Genomic DNA, 14,315 nt, shown 5'->3' on the forward strand with positions numbered 1-14,315 from the left:
GGCACCATTGATGTGCGCCATACGCCATGTGAGCAGTGGCCATCACATACCTGCAGCTGAGACCATGTCGATGGTAAATGATAAAATAGTCTATTTTTTAAGACAGATCCTCAAAAACAGCAGACTCTGGATCTTCTATCAGTAAAGAACTGTAGAATTGACGGTACTGGGGGGGTTGAGAAGGCTGTGTAGGTGTTGACTGGGTATGTGTTGGAATTGTGCTCGACTGGCCTGCTACGGTGGCAGGCGGAGTAGGCACTGGTGATTCTAATGACAGTGGTGTGTCTGGTGCACTACCCATGCCAACTATTTTAGTGCCTCTGTTGAGATACCCTAAACTGCCATTATACACCAACTCCATGCATAACTTTTCAAAAGTAAGTTGCTGATCCGGAGCCATGTTGCGAACACACTCTGCCACATAAGTGAAGTAGTTGTCATGTTTGTCCGGGTTTCTTTGCAGGACTTGATGTGCCCACATCATAAATTCTTCATGTGCTGATGCTTCTCCTTTTTTTCCTTTGCCACGCATTTTTTTGGCACGGGGGAGTGGTGGAGTGGGTTCCAGGGTGGGTGGCGGAGTGCGTGCCGGAGTAGGAACTTCGCTTGATGTGCATGCATTATCGGATAGTACAGATAGGTCTGGGGTTGCAGGTGGGTAGTCACCAAGCTGTAAAGAAATTGAACATGTTTACTAATCAATTCTATTTACTTCTAATTTCAGTTCCCTACCAGCGTGAATGAATGGAAAGTCATCGCAGAGGAGTTTGAACAGCGATGGAACTTTCCAAATTGCGGTGGAGCCATTGATGGCAAACATGTCCGCATAGCCCAGCCTATCAATAGTGGGTCCTACTATTTTAATTACAAGGGCTATTTTAGCATTGTACTAATGGCTGTTGTTAATGCCAACTATGAGTTTATCTTCCTGGATGTAGGAAGGAATGGCCGTGCATCGGATGGTGGCACTTTCAAGGACACAAAGTTCTACGAAAGGCTCATAGCGAACACCCTTCACTTGCCGTCTGTCCAGGAAACTAAACAGGGGCTTAACTTTGTTTTTGTGGCTGACGAGGCTTTTGGCCTGCACGAGCATGTCATGAAGCCATATGCGCAAAGGGGCCTGAACCATGACAAAAGGATCTTTAACTACAGGCTATCCAGGGCACGGCGTGTTGTGGAAAATGCTTTTGGCATCCTGGCTAACCGGTTTCGCATTTTCCACACTGCCATTAACCTGAGGGTGGACAAAATTGACTGGGTTGTCACGGCGTGCTGTGTCCTGCACAATTTGCTCCGCAGAAAAGCCACACAGCAAAGGGCTACAGGCACAGCACTCCAAGAAGACCAAGAACTGCCAGAGGAGGTAGTGCAGATATCCTCCTTGCAAACCCCAACACAACACTAAACAGGGAGTGCACGAGCCAAACAGGTGAGGGAAGAGTACATGGCCTACTTTAATGGGGAGGGCGCTGTGGATTGGCAGGAGGAATCAATTAGATAGCCAAAAAAATAGACTCACTGATGCAGACTGCGAATTCTCCTCCTCCTCCTGCGCCGTGACTTCTTGGTTTTCATGTTCTACCATAAGGACTACTCCTGTCCTCATCGACTCCTGGCTGAGGGTGAATGTCAACCGGTCATAGTACCAGAGCGATGTTTGATACATCTCGTCGACTCCAGCACCAGACTTCTTTGCAGCCTCCACCTTCTTGTGTTCCTTTAAGAACACCGTGCGCAGATTCTGGATGCGTTTCCTCACCCATTCAACATTGGCCTCTGGGTGAAATGGAAGACTGTAGCGTGCCAACTCCTCCAAGGCTTGGTTTCTTTTCATTTTGTTTGAATACTCCTTGGATTTAGTTCGCCACAGGCATTCGTGTGCACGATATTTTTCAATAAACCCTTCAAGAAACTCTTGTTCCTTTGCGTTGGACATTGGGACTGTAAAAAGATAAAACCATTTTAGTTGTTATAGTTATACCCATGTTTTGTTTCATATTTAAATTTTTATAGTTATAGTTACCAGTTTACCTAGTTCTTATGTTTTAAGTATTTAAAATGTTAATAAACTTTTATGAAAACCACTATACATTTTATTGTGCAGATTGCTATTCACACACACAGGTGAATGGGGCCTAGCAGAGAGGAGTGCATGGAATACTGCAATGGTGGACAATGGTTTATGTATATATATCTATATATACACAAACACACACACACAGGTGAATGGGGCCTAGCAGAGAGGAGTGCATGGAATTCTGCAATGGTGGACAATGGTTTATGTATATATATCTATATATACACAAACACACAAACACAGGTGAATGGGGCCTAGCAGAGAGGAGTGCATGGAATACTGCAATGGTGGACAATGGTTTATGTATATATATCTATATATACACAAACACACAAACACAGGTGAATGGGGCCTAGCAGAGAGGAGTGCATGGAATACTGCAATGGTGGACAATGGTTTATGTATATATATCTATATATATACACAAACACACAAACACAGGTGAATGGGGCCTAGCAGAGAGGAGTGCATGGAATACTGCAATGGTGGACATTGGTTATATGTATACACACACGGGGCCCACCCAAAAAAAACAGTGACATGGTCGGGTGCACGGTTGACAAACCAGTGCTCTATACACACTATATGCATTGGTGGCAACAGTGGGCATGCATAGGAGAGCATTGGGAGTGCAAACATACCAGGTTGTTGTTCTGGGAGCTGAGACAAGAAGGAGAGTCCAACTGCTGCGCCAGCGCTGTTTGCTATGTGGAAAAACATGGCGCCGGGGGAGTGTTTAGGAAATGCCACTCAAATAGGCTGGATCAAACGACGGACGCACCGACGGACGCACGACGGAGGCGGCAAAAAACACTCACGATCTGCATACGATTGACGGTCGGTCGGCCTGGGATTGCCGGATCCTACCTGCAGCACGTAGGACCAAAGATGCGACCAAACGAGTGGCGGGTACGCGCATTGGATCGGAATCGGATCAAATAAATGGCAAAAACACACGATAGTACATACAATCTGCATACAACCGGTCGGAATTGGATCTAAATTGACAGAATCGGGCCCTAGTCATCCTGGTGTGTACCCAGCATTAGATACCTTTGCTGCTTGGATCCTATGAAGCTACCACATAGCTGGTAGAAACTGACCCTAATATTTCATACTACTGTAAATTGTTTTATTCCCAGCAGGGCTAGTATAAGGCTTCTCAGTACCCTAGTCAAAATGTCAATCTACTGACCCACCACCACACACACCCTACACCAATACCAACTTTACGGTCCCTCAAGGTAAGCGTCTTATAATAGAAGTTCCACAGCCACCACCTGTATAAAGGACAACAAGCAGGGGCGAACTGGCCCATTGGGATACCGGGCCAATTTCCGGTGGGCCGGTCCAAATTTGGCCGCTTTCTCCCATGGCTGGGCCGCCGTTTCCCCCCCTGACTGGGCCGCGGACTGCGCCACCGCAGCGACAAACTCCTGGCTGCCCAAAGCAAATATGGCCGCGGCCGGCCGCAGCTTTGCCCGCTGTGAAGATGGCCACGGGTCGCTCTTGGGTGATGTCACCACGTTACCCGGGACTGATCGGCTTCAGAGTGGCAGTGGGGTGGGCGGAAGCTACTGTAGTGTGGCGGTGGATGGAAGCGGCTGCAGCGTGGTGGTGGGCAGACCAACTGAAGCCAGGTAAGTGGCGGTACCCCCCCCCCCCAAGCCGGGGCAGTAGCGTTACCACCCCCCTGACAACAAGGATGTTTTTCTCATAGGCATCCTTAATTTTGTGATAGACAGTCTCAGTGGCTCGTTCCCTGCACTTCAGCTCTGATTCCCCCCCCCCATACATTTTTTGAAGTAAATCATTGATGAATGCTGGCATTAACCAGACACTTGCTGCATACTAACGGTAATGGTACCGACCTGGATCTACAGCAGGAAGTATACATGCCCCCAATCCAGTCTTTGCAGGCTCTTGGCACATATAAAGCTCTTCCACCTCTCCAGGAGTATATTAGTAGAGTTACTGCTCAGTACAGAAGCCTTAGCCTGACATGGCCAGGTGTACCGGTGACATTTAAAACAAAACTAGGGGAAAAAAAATGTTTCTTTAATTAAATGAAACCTTTGTATAAATCCCCAGAGTCCTGAACATATCACTCAGTGGCAATATTAAGTGGTTCTTCTTATAAGTCTTCAGGTCATTCCAAGGACAAACATCTTAAACCTTTCATAAACGTGGGGTCAGGAAGCCCAGACACAACTGGATAAAGTTCTATTTTCAAAGGAATACTGAAAAGGTCGCTCCTTTTGAAAGAAAGAAATTAAATGGAGTTGTCACATTGCTCTCTTTGGGGCCCATTCCCGTCCGCCCCCGGCCCTCCCTTGCTGCAATGAATGGCTCAGCGAGCGTGTAACTCGCCAAAGCCATTAGTTTCCAGGGTTTGCCCATGTGAAAATATGCTCTTGCACATGTGCAGACCCTATAGGAGGGGGGGGGGGGGGGGCTAGACTGCACACCTAGTCGCAAGACAGCGCAATAAGTGCCACATTTTGGTATAAGGTTTTACCCGGTGGGTGCAATACCAGCGATCATCCACCAGATGTCGCTTTTCAAAGTCACCACTGCGCATGCGTCAAATGTCTAATGCAATGCTATAGCGAAATAATCCGGATTGCCTGTGTGTGAAGTGTCCATTGAAATGCACTATAGCGCAAGAACTATTTTAATGACGTTACTGTACTGTTTAGTTTGCTAGATGGACACTTTTTTTACAAAAATTCTATTTCATAGATGTGTATCTCATTATGCTATTTGTAGTAGGCTGTGGGTTAAGCTATAGCAATTTTATAGCACCTTGCCTTGATACCGGCGCTGCTGACACTAACACTGGCGTTTAACAGTTTTTCCTATTTGAGTTCTAAGTAGCACGAACAGCTTTTATTGTACTGTGCTGTAACAGCTACAGCTATAAGTGATATCTCTATAAGTATAATGGGGAGAAAATAAGCTCCTCCCTAAGTTCCTGGATGCAAAAACATTGTGCTTAGCCTCTCTCTACAGTATTTCCTATTTGCGTAGTAAGTAGTTATTATCTGTATGTTAGCAGTAATGAGTGCATAGTACACTTGCAAACCCCCTCTGTTTTGCATGCGCAGACCCCCAACATCGGAACAGGACCGAATTTGACCCCTTTCCGAATTATATTGATCCAGGGACTAAATCTATAAAGTTTTCTTGCAGTGGAACAAAGACAACTTATCCTTAAAATACAGTACACATCCTTTGTAGTACTTACAGTAGGGCAGGACTAAGGAGGATTCTCTGAATGTCTCTCTCCAGTCCCTAATGATCATACAGTATGGCCGGTTACACAGGGCCCAGACACATCAAACTAACCAATGGTTCTGGATTATACAGCTGGAACCAATGGTAGTGGGTTAGCGTGCTGGAACCAAAAGTGCTGGGTTATTGGACTGTAATCAATGGTGCTGGGTTATCAGGCTGAAACGAATCGTGCTGGTTTATTGGACTGAAACGGATAGCACAAACTGGGAGAGAGAGACAAGGTGGTCAGGGATAGCACTATAGATTAATCACACACAGGAGAACTCTCAGGTGGTTAATTAGCCTGGAAGGGAATTCAGGAGTAGGTAACACAGACAGGCCCGCCATCAGGGGGGGGGGGGGGGGGGGGGGGTTTGCTGGCTGTTTCCGCAACCAGCAACTTCAAAACTACATGTCCCAGCAGCCCCTGCTGTCCAGGTCCAGACCAGACTAAATGATTCCTGCGTCACAGTGAAAAATACACTAATAATATATGGCGTGAAATGTAATAGGGTGAGGGAATCAGCAAGTGAGAGGTTTGGGAAGAAATCTCTAGTTTTTTTAAAGCGGCAATCATTTACACTGCAAAATCAAACTTACCAAATCTCTCATTTTCTGATTCTCTCACTCTATTACATTTCACATATAGGGCCTTATTCTGCTCGGTACGGTGGGACCATAAACGGGCGGATCGGGTTTTTTTTTTTATCTGCACATGCGTAGCTTTCTCAGTGCGGCGACCTCACACCACTCACGGACGGGGTCTATCCGTGTGAAAAAACCTGTCTGCAAGAGCACGGTCATTGTGGGCAGCATAGGGGCGTTTTTAGGGGAGCGGCTGGAATAATGAGGAAAACTGGGTGTAAACATGGGCGTTCACAGGGGTGTTCACCAAAAATGTTCGGTGCCACAAACATACGGTGAAACGGACCGTACGTACGTTTCACTGACCTAACCAGAATAAGGCCCATAGTGTGTATATTTTCTTTTATACTGTGTAAGAATATACTGGTTCTTCAAATAGTCATGTTTTCTCCAAACAAGTACAGATGGAACAGATCTATCGCCAATCGCCGCCCCCGCCAGCCGCTGTCTTCTGACAGAAGGAGGTGCTCGGATGAGACGCTTGTTTGCCCCATTCTGTCGGAGACCACTGCCAGTTTCCTCCACTCCCTGCCCGTCTGCAGCAGCCTGCCCCCACCCCATGCCCATCTCCCTAAAGCAGAGACAGGCAGGGAAGCTGCGATCGGCGCTCCCCGCTGCTCCTCGCAGTTGTGCTGACGGGGACGCGTGAGTGAGATGCTCGCATGTCCCAGTCCAGCTCCATCTGTAGCAGGTCATTTCATATATCCCAAATTTGGATTGACCTTATGTATATTTGTCGCTGGATGGCCATGTGCTCAGGAGGATATGAAGTAGAGACCCAAGGGGGGGGGGGGGGCAATGCCTATTTCCCAGTCCCAGGCCCCATAATTTCTAGTCCTTTTTAGTCCTGAACACAGACTCCGGCAGACTCACTGGTGAGAAGTGCAGCAAACATCGTAAGCTTTGAACTGGTGAGCTAGGCCAAACCCAGCGAGCAGGACATACCTGGAATGCAGGACTAATGGCAGGGGTAAGCCACCGTAAAACAAGGACTTGAGCCAGGTTTATGACAGACAGTGGTGCAAGTAGAATTTTTTTCTTGGTGGTACTGATAGCCTCCACCAAAAATGGGCGTGGCCATGTGTCATGAGGGGGTGTGGTCACACAAAGCTAGAGGAATGACTAAATGACAATAGTGGCTTGGCATCAGGAGACAGGTAATGAGAAATAGGAAATAACTGGGGGTGGGTTGGCTCTTGCTTGTGGGAGAGCCGGGCAGTTTGTGCTTACAATTGTGGAGCCTGCTCTTCATGCTGTCGGCGCCCCTGATGCCTGTCAGTGTGACATGCTAAATCAGCAGTAGCCGGTAGCTGCATACAGCACCAATCATAAAGCTGGGTGGGTGGGTGGGCTGCGGATGCATTATATTTAGATTTAAAATAAAAGTAGAATTGACAGTGGGTCAGGGGTAAGTGGTACTGCGTACCTGCAACATATTTCTTACAGGTACTCCGTACCACGCCGGACCCCCTTACTTACAACACTGATGACAGATACAATAAACCGCTGGCTAATATGATAATCACAACGAGCTGTGGAGAGTGTCCAACAGAATAGAATTAGAATCTCTGTGATAAACAAAGTCCAAACTGTAACCACTATAACCATTGCCAAAGTCTTTCCTTGTATAGTGCGGCACCATCTTCCCCAAATTGTCACAGAATGGGATCATTGGATAGACAGCAACTAGGTCTACAAGCATTAGGTCGACACCACAAGGAGGACATACATGAAGGTCGACTTGACTGAAGGTCGACATGACTTAAGGTCCACATGGGTTAGGTCAACAGTGTCATTAGGTTGACACACGCATTAAGTCAACATGGTGAATGTGGACAGTCAAAAGGTCGACATGGGGTTTTTCACATTTTTTTGTCCAGAATTTCAACACAGTCGACATGGACACTGAAACATAGCACCGCGTCCCCTCGCATGGCATGTGAGCTCGCCATGCTTCAGGCACGGTGCCTCGCTACACTTGGCACACTATTTTATTCTCCCACCAGGCCCTAGCAGATGGTAGGGCATGAAATACCACCTGTCCGCACATGTCAGTTCCCAAAATAACTTGAAAAATCCCTGTCGACCTTTTGACTTTCAACCTTCCCCATGTCGACCTAATGACCCTGTCGACCTGGCCCTTGTCAACCTTCCTGCATGTCGACCTTCAGGCATGTCGACATTTAGTCATATCGACCTTCAGTCATGTGGACCTGGTGGTGTCGACCTAATGCTTGTCTACCTACTGACCGTATCCCATTGTCACTGCAGTGGAGGGAACACACTTGCCAGAGCCATGTAACATTGCTTGTGGGGCGGACCAGTGCCCCTGCTGATCCCCTATAACAAGCCTGTGTCTGGGTAATTAGTACACACTCCCACTTCCACCCCTTTTGGCGGTCCTGGCCCTGAAACCAGAGTGACACTGCATCATAACACCTGAGCGCTAAATACCCCAGGGTTGCCGACTTTCAAAAAATCCTCTCCGGGAGAAGCCCGGAGAGGAATCTTGCATTACAAGTTTGGGGGCGGGGCTTAATTGTGACGTCATTAAGCCCCGCCCCTATTACAGCAAATAGCCGAAATAACTGCTATCCATGGAGGGGGCGGGGCTAAAATGACACGATTGTGCCGTTTAGCTCCGCCCCCTCCCCTGAGACCCGCGGATTGCGGCATATAAATGCCGCGATCAGGGGGGCTCAGTGGGGCTCCCCCTGATTCCGGGAGGGTTGCCCACCCTTCCGGGGGCCGGGAGGAAGGACCCGATTTTCGGGAGACTCCCGCAAATTCCAGGAGGGTCGGCAACCCTGAAATACCCTAAAATAAAGAAAGATCTTTTCTCATTATCACAGCTCATTAGAGAGCAACAGAAAGACAAATTTCAAATATTTCCAGTGGAAAAGACCAGAAGCATCTTACAACACATAGGACAGATGTCATCTATAATTTCCTCTTTTGCTGCCAACTGCTCTCGGGATTCTTACAGTGGCTTCTCCTAATGATGTTCTAAAGTATAGGTCACAGAAAATGACAATTATCTCACTGGCTGAGCAATGCAGCAGAACGCTTTGTCCTTATCGGCAAGTAACAGGATACAAGAGCAATGGCCTGGCAATGGCACAGAATTTTGTTACAGATTTTAGAGTAGTGTCTACAAGTTAACGTGTTACAGTGACAGATGGATCACAGGTCGGAGAGGAAAGGTAAAGGAGAACGGCAGCTACGGTAAGACAGTGACAAGAAAGAAACTAAGGAAGAAGAGACGAACGTCATCCTACGGGTTTCCATGGCAACTGAACTACTGTTATCCTACCACACTAATTACTTACAAAATGTGAATGAAATGTCACGTATCCGAGCTAGTTACACAGAGCAGACCTATTAGGATTATACAACATTTGGTTTTTTTTTATATATATATATATATATATATATATATATATATATATATATATATATATATATATATATATATATATATACTTTAAATGTCACATTAAAATCTACTAATTGCCCTTTAAACATGTTATAGTTGAATGTCCATTGTATTTTGGCGATCCTTCCACAGCATAAGAAAAATATATAGAACAAACTTAATAATAATATAATATTTCACTTTGTTCAGTTGGTCGTGGGGGTATTTTCGGACTCAAATCATGATTATAATAGCAATGGTATATATATATATATATATATATATATATATATATATATATATATACTGTATAATAAGATTACCACAGCTGTGACCTCATCATGCAGTGGAAGTAGAGCTGCTGCACATGCCCAGTGGTAGCACTTTCTTCTACCAAGTTTGCTTTGTGTTCCGGAGACCTCAATCAGTGCACTGGACCAGAGAGCAGCTGCCAGGTAGAAGAGACAGGAGCCTGCCTCACCATGAGGTGGGAGATTGTGTGGTTAGAAAGTGTAGTACTAGTTCTGTTATGTTTGGGTTTTATTTATTTATTTATTATGGTACAGTATGTTTAACCTTGTCCTGACCACATATTTATATTACTGTATTTAAATGTTTGATACAGCCTGTACTATAGACCACCTAGAGTTAACTATTAATACTGTATTCTATACAGTATGAAAAGACCAATATACTGTCCTGGGTCATTATTAGGTCACTCTACTGCTCTCCTAGACTCCTGCACTTGCTCCTATGCTCCACAGAGAGGGAGTTTGTGGATTGCATTTGGAATCTCCCTCTGAAAATCCTGCATTTGCCACTGTCTGTCACTCCATGAACTGCTGGCATTACCCATGTTCCTCTTTCTTGGTGAATAGTCACTCAAATTCACAACAAGTGAGAGAGGGTCTCCCAACTAGCTGGCTGGTTGGAACGATAATCAGTCTGTCAATAATCAGCTATTTGCTCCCACATAGTTGAAAAAGTCAGGCTCGGGGATGTTCAGGGTGGCTCGGGAGTCCCCCGAGCCTCGCAAACATCCGCCAAGCCTGCCGCTGCCCCCACGCCATTAATTGCAGTAGTAGCCTGTTTTGTACGATCGCCGGAGCGGACGGGTGAGGGAGAGTGACTGGAGGGGAAGGGGGAACTACCACTGTGGAGGGGGGGTGCCCAGAGAGATGCCCCAGTGGTGCACAGCTGCAGGCACCACACCTTCAAATTGGTGGTATGCCCAGAAAGGTACTTATGTATTATCTGGGCTCCCATGTTCAATGCACCCCATTTTTTCATACCCCTACTATCCAACTACGCATGGAGTTGATTTTATATAGTGTCTCATAAGAAAAACGGGAGCCCAGATATTACATAAGTACCCCCAGAAATTATCCGGGACAGCCCGCTGCGGCAGCGCAGTTGAGCCCGGAAAATTACCAGGAATACCAAGTGGTTAAGGCACTCACATAAGTGATCGTCGCGCCCATAGAAATGCTGGGCATACCCCTGCAGGCGTGCCCATACATTCTCTTGGCAGGCAGCTGACATCACATGACGTCAGCGCCAGGCTCCAGTTCGGCGGAAAGCAGCCGGCTGAAAAGTAAGGCTAGGGAAAGCATTCGATGGGGGGGCCACCATCCAATGATTTCTCCTCTCCGTACACAGCGGATATGCGCAGCCTAGCGAGCAGGGCTGAATCAGGCCTTTAGTCCGCATATTGAGCAATGCATTTAGTGGATTTGTGCTTTTTGTTTATAAAATTACATTTGAATTAGTCTCTATTCTAGCTCAGTCCTGACGGTTTTGTTGTTGTTTTGTAATCTATGTGGTTTGAGCACCTGCATCCGAATGCTGCTGTAATAAAGGGTGTAGATTACATTTGTTTATTTCATTTGGTTATCGCACTTAGCTTTGTAGCGTACAGCTTTTTCTTTTTCCCGTTTATATATCAGTGAGGTAAAGTACCACCATTGACCACTAGCGGCCACTCAACGGACCAAATTTATTATTATTTATTAACAGTTTCTTATATAGCGCACACATATTCCGCAGCGCCTTACAGAGAATATTTGAACATTCACATCAGTCCCTGCCCCAGTGGAGCTTACAATCTATATTCCCTACCACATGTACATGCACACACAGACATTCTAGGGTTCATTTTGTTGGGAGCCAATTAGCCTACCAGTATATTTTTGGATTGTTGGAGGAAACCGGAGCACCCGGAGAAAACCCACTGAAGTATGGGGAGAATATACAAACTCCACACAGTTAGGACCATGGTGGTAATTGAACCCATGACCTCAGTGCTGTTAGGCAGTAAACCATTACACCGTCCGTACTGCCAACTGACTTCTTTGTGTGCTAAAATATGTCATAGCAGAAAGTAAATGCAATTTTTGCAGGGACACTGATCTATTTAAAACTTGTTGGATATGGACTCGGAGAGAGGGAGCCGTGAAGAGAGATTGGAGGTAGGAGTAGATAGGAACTGGGGGTGGGGTGCAGAGTTTGTGGGCGAAAAACTGTCAAAGCCAGTGGCGGCTCTTACCTTTGTGGAGAAGGGGGGCTGCTGCAATTTTTCCTCCACCTCCGCTGCCATCACTGCTGAACCCCACCGCCAGTCCCCAGTTGGTCCCCACCGCCAGTTCCTGCTGGTCCCCACTGCCTATCATGACCCCCATTACGGTCACGTCACCAGCACATCACAGTAGCTTCTTCAGCACTGTGCATTCGCTGGCCCTAGCCTCTACGGACTTCAGTGGCAGTCCATAGAAGCAGGTCCGGCGCATGTGCAGTATCATCCTCGGTACTGCGCATGCACAGAACTCATTATTATGGGCTGCCACTGCAGCAGCCCATAGATGCATCCCTGAGGGAGGGACCATATCCCAATGGGACTGCCTTGGGTGACTGACAGGTTGAACTTCCAATAAGTAGCGTGAAGCCAGTGCAGCCTGCATCTGGCTTCAAACATTGGCAAATTCTACCTGGGGGGGAGGGGGGGGGGAGGTGGCTGCAGCCCATAGGTAAAACACAGCACAAGTGAAAGTAAAAACTGTCACAGCTCAAAGTGATTTTTTTATAAAAAACCTCCTATTTGGTTGCTGTAGTACAATATACATGAGTCATGAACTGGAAAGTCTCATTAGATTTACAACCCATAAATATTACAATTAAGCTGCCAATTTTTTTTTTCTTTAAAAAATAAATAAAAACTGCCCTTTATTCTACTTTACACGTTTTATTCTGGGTAACTCCGCAGCATCACAAAATCTTTATCGCGGAAATGGATCTCTACAAGTGACTCAGAGCAGACCGCGTCTATTTCAACAATGACTGAAGCTGAAGTCACTGAACATTACATTATTGAATTGGTTAGATGTTTAGAGAACAGGCAGTAACTGGTATAGACTACCAGACGGATTGGCCTGCCCAGCACAATAAAACCACCTACTGCATTAGATCTGAATCATCTTTGTTGGCCAGGTATTCTTGTGAATACATGGAATTTGCTTCCTGGTAACATTGCATAAGCCCAGGAAGATACGTCACGTAAGAGAACAAATAGAAATACAGACAATAATTTTGCCCCCATGAACAGATCCTACACCTCCTCCTGTCCAAACTGCAACACCCGCTGTTGACAGGCAGGGTTAGGTGGTGCTGGAACCGGAATGCTGGGACCAAGGCTGACTAATAGGCAGGAAGCCTCCTTCTAAAACTAGCAGTAGACGAGGTTGAGGTCGTTGGCTATTTTCTGGTGCATAACAGAAGGGGTGGTTGTTCTCTTGTAGCCTGCATTCCCTTCCATATTGATGCTGGATCGTTGGTGGAGAGGTCTTTCGTTAGATTGTTGGGGAATCTCTTTTTAGCCTGCCTGATTTCTCTCAAAAGAGAGTTTCTTGCCCGGCAAGGCCACCGCAGAGTCAAATGTACGGTCATCTAGCCACTTCTCCATGAAGCATAGGACAGATGACCTGGCAAGGCCTGACCTGCCCAGTAGCAGAGACAGTTGGTAAGCCTTATTCACCAGTGATCGCATGTTGAATAACTGTATCACTGGGAGTACTGACCGGTGCCCTCTCAGTCTCCACCTTACTAGAGCAACTGCGCGACATCCCCTTATCCATTCCCACCATGGCTTCTACTAGGGCTGACATCTGTGCCTTCACCTGGACCATCACCTCATCATCGCCCGATTCTAAGGCCATGGTGCCTGTAGCAGCAGTGGCAGTGTGAGCATTTGCACCCCCCTAGGGCAAGTATTCTGCCAGGCACAGAGGTAGCAGCAGCATTCATTGCACAGTTACCCTTCCAGCCATCATGCCCATCATTGTGGGCCAGCGAGCTCAATTGACCTGGGGTGCACGGTGGTACCCAGACGTGTGTTGCATCACTCCGCTGGATAGCCGCTACCACCTTACCAGGACCAGGACTGCTGGAGTCCAGCGAGCCACAGCCATCGCCGGCCAAGGGGTTCACCAATTCCCAAGGGGAAGATGCTGGCTACAGCATCCTGGGGGTGAATCACTGCGGCCATACTTATGCAGGTCTCAGAAATGTCGCTCAACTGTCTCCTCCAATCTCTTCACTCCTATATCTCTGGGGGGAGCAACCTTCATTTTGGCACTCTCCAGGGCTGGGGCCATTACCAGGACTATGTGCGGCCTGTGACTCCTGAGGACTGCAGCCTTAGCTGAGCTCCCATGCGACCAGGGCCCACTGTGGAATTACCAGGCAGCATATTCCATCTTTTGCCCCGAGCTAGGGCAGGACTTCTGCACCTAGGGCCGCTGTTGATGCCAGAGTTCTGTGTGGCCTGACCCCTACCGGGAGCTGCAGCCACCGCTGGGCTGCTGTGCCGCCGGGGCTCACCAGCCGACATGTGCCGACAGGCGGTAT

This window comes from Crinia signifera, chromosome 6 (genome assembly GCF_055691185.1).
Source record: "Crinia signifera chromosome 6, ASM5569118v1, whole genome shotgun sequence".
NCBI lineage: Eukaryota > Metazoa > Chordata > Amphibia > Anura > Myobatrachidae > Crinia > Crinia signifera.